Genomic DNA, 11285 nt, shown 5'->3' on the forward strand with positions numbered 1-11285 from the left:
GAAAGATGCCAGTGACCGTGAGGACAGGAGGGACGAATGTGAGGACAGGAGAGACGCTCAAGATGAGAGGAGAGATGCTCGAGATGAGAGGTGGCGGCAGGAAGATCAGCAGTGGCCGGATGCAACTCTGGGGCTGCTGCGTGATCAAACTGACATGCTCCGGCGTATGGTGGAGCTTCAGGAACGGCAGCAGACTCACAGAGTGCCGCTGCAGCCCCTGTATAACCACCCTCCCCTCTCACCATGTTCCTTAGCCTCCTCACCCGCCAGACGAGTAAGAACTCATGGGGGTAGGCTTCGTGCACCCGCCCACTCCACCCCAGTGGACAGCCCAACCAAAAGGCTCTCATTATTATGAAATTTTTTTAATGGCCTTTTCCTTCCCTACTATTCTCCTCCCAAACCCCACCCAGGCTACCTTGTCAGTTCTCTCCCTTTTTTTATAATTAAGTAATAAAGAATACATGATTTTTAAATGAGAGTGACTTTATTTCCGTAGAAAGCAAGCTGTGATCAAAGGGGGGGGGTGGGGGGGTGACTTACAGGGAATGAGTCAATCAAGGTGGGGCGTCATCAAGGAGAAACAAACACAACAGTCACACTGTACTCTGGCCAGTGATGAAACTGGTTTTCAAAGTTTCTCTAATGCGCACCGCTTCCTGGTGTGCTCTTTTAATTGCCCTGGTGTCTGGCTGTGCGTAATCAGCGGCCAGGTGATTTGCCTCAGCCTCCCACCCCACCATAAAGGTCTCCTCCTTACTCTCACAGAGATTGTGGAGCACACAGCAAGCAGCAATAACAATGGGGACATTGGTTTGGCTGAGGTCTGAGCGAGTCAGTAATGTGCGCCAGCGCGCCTTTAAATGGCCAAATACACATTCTACCACCATTCTGCACTTGCTCAGCCTGTAATTGAACAGATCCTGACTACTGTCCAGGCTGCCTGTGTATGGCTTCATGAGCCATGGCATCAAGGGGTAGGCTGGGTCCCCCAAGATAACTACAGGCATTTCAACATCCCCAACTGTTATTTTCTGGTCTGGGAAGTAATTCCCTTGCTGCAGCCATTTAAACAGAGTAGTGTTCCTGAAGACGCGAGCGTCATGAACCCTTTCCGGCCATCCCACATGGATGTTGGTGAAACGTCCCTTGTGATCCACCAGTGCTTGCAGCACCATGGAAAAGTACCCCTTGCGGTTTATGTAGTGGGTGCCCTGGTGCTCCGGTGCCAAGATAGGGATATGGGTTCCCTCTATCGCCCCACCACAGTTAGGGAATCCCATTGCAGCAAAGCCATCCACTATTACCTGCACATTTCCCAGAGTCACAACCTTTCGTAGCAGCAGCTTAGCGATTGCTTTGGCTACTTGCATCACAGCAGCCCCCACAGTAGATTTGCCCACTCCAAATTGATTCCTGACTGACCGGTAGCTGTCTGGCGTTGCAAGCTTCCACAGGGCTATCGCCACTCGCTTCTCAACTGTGAGGGCTGCTCTCATCTTTGTATTCTGGCGCTTCAGGGCAGGGGAAAGCAAGTCACAAAGTTCCATGAAAGTGCCCTTACGCATGCGAAAGTTTCGCAGCCACTGGGAATCGTCCCACACCTGGAAAACTATGCAGTCCCACCAGTCTGTGCTTGTTTCCCGGGCCCAAAATCGGTGTTCAATGGCTAGAACCTGCCCCATTACCAGCAGGATCTCCAAAGCACAGGGGCCCGCAGTTTGAGAGAATTCTGTGTCCATGTCCTCATCACTCTCGTCGCCGCGCTGCCGTAGCCGCCACCTCCTTGCCTGGCTTTGCAGGTCCCGGTTCAGCATAGACTGCACGATAATGCGCAAGGTGTTTAAAACGTCCATGATTGCTGTCCTGAGCTGAGCAAGCTCCATGCTTGCCGTGGAATGGCGTCTGCACAGTTCACTCAGGAAAAAAGGCGCGAATCGATTGGCTGCTGCTGCTTTCACGGAGGGAGGGGTGAGGCTGTACCCAGAAGCACCCGCAACAATGTTTTTTGCCCCATCAGGCACTGAGATCTCAACCCAGCATTCCAATCGGCAGGGGAGACTGTGGGAGCTATGGGATAGCTACCCACAGTGCAACGCTCAGGAAATCGATGCTAGCCTCAGTACATGGATGCACACCGCCGAATTAATGTGCTTAGTGTGGCCGCGTGCACTCGACTTTATACAATCTGTTTTAAAAAAACGGTTTCTGTAAAATCGGAATAATCCCGTAGTGTAGACGTACCCTAATTCTCAGAATTCAGTAATCCACAATGGGTCTCCCAGTAGTCAGTGTGAAACAATAGAGTTTGTATTTAACAAGAAAGTGGAATTTTCTCTTTTGTGCAATGTGTGGTAACTTGGCAAATCTTGCAAAGTTAACGTTCCATTTAAATTGCAAATAAGAGGAATGGGGAAGTTGGTTTCCTGAAGGAAAATAGTGTAGTCTTTTCCCTCTCATTGGCTGGGTCTGTCTGGTGTTTTGCTTTAGTTGGTTTTGGTATCAATGTACAGGTCAGATTTATGTCTGGTTACTTTTAAATTATGTAGGTATTAAGTCTCAATAATGTGTGTGTTGGGGGATGGGGAACACAAACTGTTTACAACAAAAAATAATTACTGAAGTGGAGGGATAAGTGAAGAGAGTTGCTCACCTCTTGGAAGAACTGCATGTCCAGGGAGCCATCACTATTGTACCTTTCTGTGTCTGCAGCAGGGTACTAGAATTAGAGAATGAGAAAAAGGGGAGAGAGGAGCCTGTCCTATTTGCCTCAGCATATGTGTCTGTTTCTTACTATTAAACATGACTCTGCCATGTAGCCTATCCTGTTTCTGTAGCTAAGTCTCAGATGTGGGTGGGAAATGAGTCCACAATGACGACATTTCTGTTCTGTTATAGTCCAGATTAACTGTTGATCTGTATTCCTGTGGGTGTCATTGGATCATGTGGTCTGAGTAAGACTGAAGACACCAAATCAATTTGATTTCTTTAGTTTGATGCAGTTTTTACAATTTAATGTTGTGAAATGACAGATGTACTGTTACCTGGAACCATGTGTTCCATTTAAAGAAAAATGCTGGTGAAAAGTGTCCTGTGGGGAGTGATAATAGGTCTTGTAGCCTTTACATCATTCACTCTCCAAACTGTGAGTTGTGGTGATGCTGTACAGTAGGTATAAATTCTTCTTTTATGTGGAGTTTGGAGTGGCCTGCATGAACGGGGTAGCAAAAATGATCCTTACTGAGCTAGTGAATTAGCTTGAAGGAGAATAAGAGTATAAAATAATTGGTGGAGAAATAAAAATTTACTGAAAGGAATGCATTTACTCAATTTTTCCTGATCTAGCTAAACTATCCCCAGCTAAAGATCTTCATCCTCGATTCTCAGAATAAGTGTCTGAAGTTAGGATTCTCATCTGACTCCATATTTTGACATCTTAATTAAGTGGCCAGATTTTCATAATTGCTGACTACCCCATAGTTACCATTAAAGGATTCCTTTGTTGGAGGCTAAGCACTTGTGAAAATTAGGCCACCTATTTAGGTGCCTAAATATGGACATAAAATCCTAAATTTAAACATTTTACATTTAAAAAATCTTAGCCATGTATCTGTGCGGTTTCATTCTGACTTTGCACTCTAGTGAAAACACGCACAGGACTTGATCCTACCCCCACTGACTTCAGTGTTGCAAGATAAGGCCCTTATGGCAGAATACCAAGTTGGAAAAATACCATTTACCTGGCATTGCCTTGCCATTATTTAAAAGTCGGCTTAACATCTTAGCAGATCTAAGTCAATACTTTTGCACCCACTAGCCTTTCCATTATTGTAAATCCAATTTCACAAACTCTATTTGCCAGAAAATGCAGTTTTTGCCAACACATCTTGCTCTGGTCAATGGAGATATAATATTATTAATGACTAGCCCATTACTTATTTTATTTCTTGGTTAAGTGTAGCTTATTTTTTGATCCATAAACCATCAATCAATTTAATTATTTTATATACATAACTAAACAAATACATTTTTTTCTTTGGGCCCATAAGTTGCTCACCACATGTAAAAAATCAGTTGCTAGGTTTTTTTTTTCATAAGCGTTCTTCTATTATTAAAAGAAGGAGCACTGGGAATCGGGAGACCTGGCTTCTATTCTCACTCTGCCGTTGACCTGCTGTTTGACTTTGGGCAAGTAATTCTCTTCTCTGTTTCCCCTCACACTCTCTCTGTCTTAGGCCTTGGCTACACTTGCAAATTTGCAGCGCTGCAGCAGGGTGTGAAAACACACCCTCTCCAGCGCTGCAAATTGCGGCGCTGCAAAGCGTCAGTGTGGTCAAAGCCCCAGCGCTGGGAGCGCGGCTCCCAGCGCTGTACGTTATTCCCCACAGGGAGGTGGAGTACGGACAGCGCTGGGAGAGCTCTCTCCCAGCGCTGGCGCTTTGACTACACTTAGCGCTTCAAAGCGCTGCTGCGGCAGCGCTTTGAAGTGCAAGTGTAGCCAAAGCCTTATCTGTTTAAAGTGGAAGTTTTGGGAGGCAGGAAAGGCTTTTTATTATGTGTTTGCACAGTGCCCACCACAATGGGGCTCTGATCTCAGTTGGGGGTCTTTAGACACTAATACCAATAATAACTAATACCATTCTCTAAAACTTCATTTCTTATCACTTCTGATCATTAAAGATCTCATGGAACTTTTAAAAAGAGTGGTAGTGGTAGCTTGGGTGTCCTGGCCAAATCTTGTCTACATTAACCCTCCCTGCTGTTTCAAATGGAGAAGATATGTTCCCTTCCTCTTCTAAAAACTGTTGTGCACTTTTGCTGGGCAGAATAGCTGTCATGTCCCATCCCAGAAATTGCTACATGTAAGTGTTGGGTATAGAGACTTCTTTATACAGATTCTGAAAAGAGATTTGAAATATGAATTAGGGGTGCACAGTTTTATTCATGGCTCCACACAGATGGTGGGCAGAGGGCTAGCATGTTAGTTCTACTCATATTTATTGTATGCCATAGCTTTGTTGTTTTCAGCACCTCCTGGCATTTTGTGCAACACCAGTTCTTGCTACTGTAAGTGAGCCATTAATATGTCAGGAGGACATATCAGTCATGGCTTTTATTATTTGAAGGTTCTGTGGAAAATACTAAAAGGCTAAGACGATAGAATGTCTTGTCCCCTGACCCATCTAAGCCTTCTTTAATGAAAATAGTTGAGGGACATTGCTTAAGGCACTGCCATGTGTTTGTAGTCTACCTTTCTATCTCTTTCATTGTTATTCCCCACTGCAGTACCGTCATTGTATCAAGCAATCTGCTATATTTTTCCATGTCATTGATCTGTCTTTTGTTTAAAGAACATTTGTTTACTTCTGTATTTTATGTTGCATGATGATGATGATGATGATAAAACAAAGAGGAGAGATACTTGGATTCTAATATCAGAGGAGTAGCCGTGTTAGTCTGGATCTGTAAAAGCAGCAAAGAATCCTGTGGCACCTTATAGACTAACAGACGTTTTGGAGCATGAGTTTTTGTGGGTGAATACCCACTTCGTCGGATGCAAGAGTGGAAATTTCCAGGGGCAGGTATATATATGCAAGCAAGAAGCAAGCTAGAGATAACGAGGTTAGTTGGATTCTAATATATGCCAAGGCTCATGGTCCAATGTTTTCTGTGCTAATACTGCTGCTCTTGCACCTGCTGCCTAAACTACTTTTAAGCAGCCAAGCTCAGAGGTGAAAGTAAGCTGGTATGCGCCAGTACGGAGGACCAGTAAGAAAAGGAGACTGACTGAGGGAGGGAAAGAGAAGCCAGCTCCCTGCATAAGAACAGTTTAAACTCAGCTGTTCCCTGATGGTTCAGCCCCCAGGGCTAGGTTTCTGGCCTCCTTGTTAATTTCACTCACAGTAGCTGGGGGGAGGGGGTCGAGGGGAGGGTGTGTTTGACCATGGCAGGGGCAGTCCCTATCTGCCCCCGGGGATGAGGGGATCTCTCCTACTAATATACACAACAAATACAAGCATTTGACTGCACAGCTTAAATCCTGAGCTAATAAAAGCAGGTGGAAGGGGAAAACTCACTGTCACATTGGTTTCTCATCTCCTCCCTCCCCCTCCTCCAGTCAGGCTGCAGACAAGGCTCTGAATTCTTCCCCATTCTCCCCAGCAGGGGTTTTCCTCTAGGCTCTAGCTTGCAGTAGACTGGCTGAGATGCCTGCTATTGCTGCCTGCAAAAGAACAGTTTAAACTCAGATGTTCCCTGTGCAGTTCAGTGCCCAGAGTTAGGAGCCGTTTCTGGCATCCTTGTTAATTTCATTCCCAGTTGTTGTGGAGGGAGGTTGTGTGTGACCATGGCAGGGGCAGTTCTTTTCTGCCCCCGGGATGAGGGGATCTCCTAAACACAATCAAAATCAGGAACCATTTCCAAGTTCAAATCTATCCCATTCCCTCCTCAGCAGAGGATCATGGTTGTGATGTCCAAACTGCTTGCAGATCCTCTTTGAAATGTTACTGTTTAAAAAAAACAACACAAAAAACATGGAGAACATGGTGGAAAGATGTGTCATGATGATTAGGGTTTATTTTGGGCAAAGCAATTTTGCTAAAGCAACTAAAGATTTAACAGGGGAAAAAATAGCCCCCATAGACAAAACCACAAACGGATTGGAGGGGAAAACTTAATATTCAGAGAAATTATTGTGCCTCCTTTGAAAGAAATAGTAGTTTTCATTCCAATCCACCCTCTTTCTATATTGATTTAAACACCTGAAATGTCCTTAGGACAGCTGGTGCAATCTCAGATCTCTTTTTGTTTTGTCCTGCCTGCAGAGTGCAGAGGCTGAAATTGATAAAACTTTCTTTAAATATCTTGTATATTTCATGAAGGCTATTCCAGTTGTCCTTGATTCACCCCTGACTTTCCCTTCCTCTCCTCCTCCCGTCTTCCGCCCCCCCCCCCCCCCGGCTCCCTCCCTGGCTGGCTGGCTGTGGTTTTTGCCTTGGTTACTTACTCCTTGGCAGACCCAGCCCAGCAGCACCTGCTGGCTCTCTGCAGGCAACAGTCCACAGGGGTCACTGCTGGTCGGTGACACATTCATACACATACACATACATACAGTATGTATGTGAATGTGTATGAATGTGTGTGTCACAAACAATGCAGCTGCAGCCTGCCGCCGACTGCCCCGACCCCAGCAACCGGCCCCTACTATTGTATTTTAGTAGTATCGGAGATCCCCTCATCCAAGGGGCAGAAAAGAACTGCCCCAGCCATGGTCACACACAGCTTCCCCCCCGCAACAACTGGGAGTGAAATTAACAAAGATGCCAGAAACCTCTCTTAACCCTGGGGGGCTGAACCATCAGGGAACAACTGAGTTTAAACTGTTCTTATGCAGGAGGCAGTCTCCCTGCTGCAAGCTAGAGGGAAGCCTCTGCAGCAGCTGCTGAGTGCCAGGCAGGGAGAAAGCACAGAGCCTAGCATCGGCAGCCTGGCTGGAGGAGGAGGAGGTAAGACACAGAGAAAAATGTGACAGTGAGTTTTCACTTTTTCAGGCTTATTCCAATAGTAAAGTTTTATTACAGACAGTACTGGTAGTAGTAATAGTAGCTTTATTTTCTCTATCTATGTCATGCAATGGGAGGGATCCATGAAGTACGTAGGAGAGGTGGGTGGGTTGCTTGCGATTGGACCATATGGGTAAGAAATGTAAATTACTTTCACCCCTGCCCTGCCCAAACCTCAGGGCTCCCAGCCGCCTCTGCAGCTGGTAGCTCCGGGGTTAATTTAAAGGGCCTGGCTCCTAGCTTCAGCCGAATCCCTGAGCCCTTTAAATCCTGATTTAAAAGCCTCAGGATTTAAAGGCTCCACCTCTTCCGATAGAGGCCATGCCTCTTCCAGTTGAGGCCCCTCCCCCTCCGCAGGACTCTGGAGTACCGGTAAGTCCTTTAAGTTACTTTCACCCCTGGCTAAGCTACATAATGAACAATGTTCTTTGCTCTTCAGACTCTCAAAGTCCACCACTTAATCACCTCTCCTACTACTAGTAAGAGAAAAAAATTACAACAGATCCAACCTTTGGGGAGGGGGTGTGTGTAAAAAAAGAGATGCTTCACCTCAACATTGACAGCTGTACTTGATCATGTTTTCTATGGATATTTTAAGATCATTGCACGTGTCCATTTCCATATACACATAGACAATATTTTCCATAGTATTTCTACATTTTAGCTGTGCCATTATGCTTTTTTCACGAATTGTAACTGGTGTGTCCTTGATTAAAATATTTACATTCTGCATGATGATTGGTTTTCTTACTTTAAAAGCTGAAAATAGGTGTATTGCTGTATATTTAAATCTGTATGTTTTGTCATGGACATAATTTCTCTGAGGGAAAATATTCAACATTTAGTCTTCTTCACCCGAGTCTGCCTGCCAGTGAGCAAGACTTTTTTCCCACAAATTTTCAAATGCACTTGGGATTGGCCTAACCGTGCTCCCATTGAACTAAATTGTAAAACTGGCATTGATTTCAATGGGAGCGGAATCGAGCTAATGTCAAATGTTTATGAAAACTTCACCCATGGTTCTATTTTGGAGTTTTGGTCTTTTTCGGTGCTTTAAAATACCAATAATAGCTGTTCATCATTTTCCTAAAGGAAAATGAACTGATGGAACAAATATTTTAATTCTCATGACTCTTTTTAATTTTAAAAACTAAAATTATGACTTCTGCATTTTTGTCTTATGACAAAGTTATGGCTTTTCCTACTGTTTTCCCATAGAAAACTGGCCTTACTTGTAAATGTGCCATTGCAAAACCCTTTCCCATTAATCTTTTTTTTTTTTTAAAATGTGTATCATGTGCACTACGCCTTACTCAGGGCAAAGATCAGCTGGTGTTTGCATACTGTAACACCTTCAATGAACTGTTTATTTAATGCATTGCAAATAGTCAGGAATGCCTGTGGTCCTAGAGCCTTAATAAAGATGGACTTTATTTAACAGCCAGGCATCAAAATTCTCTCTGTTTTCATCAGTAAAGAGCTTTTCTTATCATTTACCTTGGTATTGAAAAATACCCTAGAAGACTCCCACACCAGTTCACCTAGCTGTTGATCTGGAGTGAATTAAAGGAAACATATTGTGAAAGGTGAATAGCTGGGGAAAAAATAAAGTATAACATTAAACAATATAAATGATCCAGGCTGTTGCTCTAGCAAACCTTAGGGCAATGTCTTTTCAATGTCATGCTTTTGTAAAAGTCTTTTTAGACCGTGCATGTCTTTCTAAACAAGACAGACAAAAGCTTTTATTTTAAAAGCAAACAGCTAAGTGAATTGCTATACACTTGCCATGAATAGTAACGAGTAGATTTGTGGCATGTTCCTCTTTTTAATTAGCACATTGCTATAACTTGACTGCTGTTGCTGCTATATGGATGAGTGCTGCCTCATTACAATGCATTCAGAGGATACCACTTGGAGCAGGTCATGAAAAAAGTTAGGGTAGGAGGGACAGAGAAACAAAGTATTCTCTGGATTTATTTGAAATACTTGTAGGTTTTGCTCCCTTTTTTGTGGAACACATTGGCCATCAACATTGAAAAGAATTCCAATTTTAGGTATTTGAATGCCTAAAACTAGTTTATATTTAAAAAATCATGAAGGGAAAAATATTACAGAACTGAATTATGTGTTGGGTAAATGAAGCTGTTTTACAGCAAACCTCACATGAATTATTAATAAAGAATAAAGCATTTATTAGAATCACTTCCCTGGGTTCCAAGCCATTCTCTTTGCATCGTAAATACTATTGCATTTTTAAAGGTTTTTAACTGAATAAAAGGATAGACAAGCCATTTTAATTCATTTAGCTGCTTCATCGTCTGAAATTCTTTACAAAATTCCTGCAGAGTCTCCACCTGAACATGCATTTGGAAGTTGGGTAAGGATGAGAAAATGATCTGCAGAGACCTTGAATGAAAGGGAAGATGGAGACTAGCAGGAGACGGTGCCATGAGTGGCAAGTGGTGGCAGGAAGAGACAAAAGAGCTTGTGCAGTGGAATCCATGTTTCATGCCTGCCATGTGGGCAATCACAGAAAAATATGTTCTCCTGATTCATCCAGCACTGTAATTGGCCATTTAAAATATGCATGAAAAGCAATATAAGAATAAAATAGTTTTGCTATTAATTTTCCTCTATAGCTAAATAAACATTTTCTCATTATGTTACAATTTTGTTTTGATCTTTTTGGCCTGATTCTCCTCTCACTTATACTGGATTTCCACTCATAGGGCATGATTCAGTGTTGCCCTAAGGTCATTTTGTGCCAGCTAGGCTAGTGCAAAGGAGCTTAAGAGTAGGCTTCATGCTCAATTAATACTCCTATTGCAGAGGGGACCCCTGTGCAGGTGCAGACTGAACTCTGTCAGCTCCACACCTTCATTGCAACAGTCCTGGGAGAAGGGGGCATTCAGTTGTGGGTCTGCAGGTGCAAGAGGTCATTGAAGTTGGGCTGGAAATAGATCTGTGCTTTGGTGATTTTACACCCTGAAAACCTTCCAACAGACAGAAATTCACATAAAAGATGCCAGAAGTGTTTAAATACCAATGGAGTGTCGGATACTGTCCAGAGTGAGCAAGAACAGAACAGAGTCAGTATTATGACTCCTGCACAGGACGTGATCTGCACTCTATAAAATGGTGTTAAATATTAACACAAATACTTCTGACAGTAAAACAACACAGAAGCTTGTTAAAAAAGTAAAGTTCTTGTATCTGGAATCCCTATTTTCTGAAGTGATTTACTGGGCTAAAATAAGCTCCACAGAAGCAGAGGCAAGAGAACAATTATTGTACTTTTTGCAACTTGAAATGTCTTTCATGAGGGAATTTGGGGTGTCAAGTGCACAATGTGTTAGATGAATAGGATGAGCAGTAGGGAAAATGCAAATTGGTATCACATATCATACTCCTAACAGTAATTCTACAGTTTGAATTCTGACATGAGGCCTAAGCTTTTCTAAGAGATAGATGTGTAGCATATATTTATATAAACTAATTCTTAACTCACATATATTTACGTGATATAGCTGTTCATGTTTGTATATGCATGTAAACCAAGATTTTCAAATGTGGTTAGCCATTTTGGGAGCCTCAATTTTTGGGTGTCCAACCTGAGGCACCTTAAAAGGCTTGGATTTTCAGAAAGTGCTGAATACCACCCCCCTGTGAAAATCATGTCCCTAAAAGATGGCTGAGTACCCAAAATCATGAGTAACTTTT

General features: G+C 43.2%; 1 long non-coding RNA gene across 2 annotated transcripts in view; it reads left to right on the forward strand.

Annotated features, from left to right (window-relative positions):
* LOC123372137 overlaps nt 1-10164 on the forward strand; it is a 118670-nt gene extending 108506 nt beyond the window's left edge. The window contains exon 4 of one of the 2 annotated variants that reach the window (XR_006580123.1): nt 9911-10164. This is a non-coding gene — a long non-coding RNA (uncharacterized LOC123372137). Of the gene's footprint in view, nt 1-5411; nt 5540-9910 lie in introns of those variants that run through there. The other variant, XR_006580124.1, reaches the window with a different exon arrangement.
* The last annotated feature ends 1121 nt before the right edge of the window (nt 10165-11285 follow it).

The sequence above is a fragment of the Mauremys mutica genome, chromosome 6 (assembly GCF_020497125.1).
Source record: "Mauremys mutica isolate MM-2020 ecotype Southern chromosome 6, ASM2049712v1, whole genome shotgun sequence".
NCBI classification, from domain to species: Eukaryota; Metazoa; Chordata; order Testudines; family Geoemydidae; genus Mauremys; species Mauremys mutica.